At 37.0% G+C, this 2,731-nt stretch overlaps 1 pseudogene; it reads left to right on the forward strand.

Annotated features, from left to right (window-relative positions):
• Positions 1-751: 751 nt before the first annotated feature.
• On the forward strand, positions 752-2,308 carry LOC145581763 (aspartic proteinase CDR1 pseudogene; annotated as a pseudogene).
• Positions 2,309-2,731: the final 423 nt, after the last annotated feature.

The following is a 2,731-nucleotide window of genomic DNA, read 5'->3' on the forward strand; positions in this document are numbered from 1 at the left end:
CTAGTGGAGAGAATTGGAGGAAAGAGAATATAAAATTAATAAAATATGATTTATGTTGGGTCCAATAGATGAGAGAAATGAATTAAATATTGTAAAAGATTTCCAAATAAGAAAATAGAGCAAGTATTTAAAAACGGCCGAAAAAGGAAAGTGGAGCAAGTATTTAAAAAGAAGTGAGTAATAAAGTTAAAAAATTAGGGGTATAATAGTTTTTACATACTATTCAAAAATAGAAATAGGAATAATATTTTAAATGTCCATAATAGAAAACAGAAACTATACTATAAAATGGAGAGAGTATATTGCAATTTATATTCTTCGCCATGGTCATGTGCACTTTGTTTATTCAAAGTATCATTCAAAGTACCAGGTATCCATATGGATACAGGTTACAGGTATAATGATCAATTAAAGTAATCTATTCATCCTAGGATAATGTACAGAGAAACGTGCATGTTATGTTTTGACGGGTGTCATATTTATACAAATGCGGGGTGCACGTCCCAATTTTTAAAATTATTAAAATTAAATTAGTTAACATGGATAAGTAGTGTGAGGTGAAGGTAGAATAACACAAGAAAACAAAGACTTTGACTAGAGACGACTTGCATGACACAATAAACGATGAAAACTTTGCAACTTGTGGAGTACGTTACGTAGTATACTTTTGCCTTGACAAGGATATGATCGTTGGACATTGATTATATAAACCCATGTAACCATTTAACCATAACATATCTCTTATTAAGCATTTAATAACCAATAATAACCAACATGCATGCTTATACTATGCCTAATATCATCCTAATTCTTTTGTTAGCATCGTCCTCTTTCTTTGAACCCCCTAATTCGATCTCTGTTGAGGCTCGAAAATTAGCCACTTCTAATAGTGTCTTCAAGGTCAATCTCATCCATCGCGATTCACCACTTTCGCCTTACTACAACTCTTCCATGACACCACAAGAGCGCCTAAAGAGAGCACCCCTAGGTTATATATCACATGGCCACAATATTCAGCTATCCTCGACATATTATAACCTAAATGATGAAAAATCATACGCTTTAGTTCCTAATGGTGGAGGATACCTCATGAAAATCGCCCTTGGTACCCCAAAAGTTGAATTTTTAGCCGTGGCAGACACGGGTAGTGACCTTATTTGGGTCCAATGTCAACCTTGTAACACTTGCATCCAACAACAATCTCCAGTCTTCGATCCATCAAAATCTTCGTCCTATCAATTAATCCCTTGCCCTTCTTCGGATTGCGCCCAACCAGATGTTACTACTAGTTGTGCTTCGAACAACAATTATTACAACAATTACGAGTCATCATCACTGTGTGCTTATGAATATAGTTACGGTGGTCATACTCAAACAAACGGCATCCTAGCCAGTGAAACGCTTAGCTTATCCTCTCCTGACGGCACCTCGCCGAGCATTTCATCCACGTCCGTGTTCGGTTGTGGGACTGACAACCAAGGCACTCTCGGCAGCCAAGGAGAGGGGATCGTTGGACTTGGAACAGGCCCGTCTTCCTTGATCTCTCAACTCGGCCCAAAAATCAACTACAAGTTCTCCTACTGCTTAGCTCCCTTGACATCCGAGGTCTCAAGCACGCTTACCTTTGGAGCCGATGTTACGAGCCATGAAGTAGTGTCAACTCCCTTCCAAATAGGAGAACGCCCCACATTCTACCACCTTACCCTCGACAGCATTAGCGTCGAGGGTAGGGATAACCCGGTCCAAATCCCGGTAGGTATGGACGTGATCATCGACTCTGGTACCACTCTTACAATGCTTCCAAGTAACATCTACAAAGACTTAAGGGATGCTTTGGTGAATGCCATTGGACTTAACACGGTTCCGAGCCCGATCGAAGGTGCTGACCTCTGTTACAATACAGGGGAATCAGGGCAGTTTAGTCCTCCGGACGTCGTATTCCAATTTCAAGGGGCCGAAGTCGTGTTAAAGGCAATCAACACGTTTAGGCATATTGAGGAAGATGTTAGTTGCTTGGCAATGGTAGCTACAGAAACTTCAGATAGTATTCCGATATTTGGGAACATTGCTCAAGTTAATTTCGAGGTTGGGTACGATTTACAAGCTATGCAAGTTTCTTTTGCTCCAGCAGACTGTACTAAGTACTAATAATTAATTATTCAATTTTCATAATTTTTATGCTTAATAATTAGCTTAATTGACGTATGTTTCTGTTATTGCTAGTTCTACATGTAACAGACTTCTCGAGTTTTGTATCAAGAAGCTATAAGCTCCATATATGGATGAAATAACATTTGCTTTATATTTATATATATGGAGTATTAGGAAAATTATTATACCACGGGAAAGTTAAGTTTCTGGTGTTTATTATATAGGGGACTCTCGATAAACTTATAAACAACTCGAACTTGAGCTTAACTAAATCTCATTTAAGTTCGTTTATTTGTATGATCATTGAGCCTATAGCTTGTACGATTTTTGAAGGTTGAAAGTAAATGAGATTGAACCCGAGCATAACACTATGGTCATACTTTTAAAAGGGTAAATACATAAATAAATATTTTTAGGGGCATAATAGTTTCTATACTATTCATAAGATATTACTCATACTTTTTGAAAGGTAGGGATTGGCTTATCAGATCAAATAAATTAAAAAGCTTGACTTTACAAAAAAAAAAAAAAAAAAAACAAACAAAAAAAACAAAACACCATAGGTTATTGTTATTAATAC

The sequence above is a fragment of the Chenopodium album genome, chromosome 15, assembly GCF_948465745.1.
Source record: "Chenopodium album chromosome 15, dcCheAlbu1.1, whole genome shotgun sequence".
In the NCBI taxonomy this organism is placed as follows: domain Eukaryota; kingdom Viridiplantae; phylum Streptophyta; class Magnoliopsida; order Caryophyllales; family Amaranthaceae; genus Chenopodium; species Chenopodium album.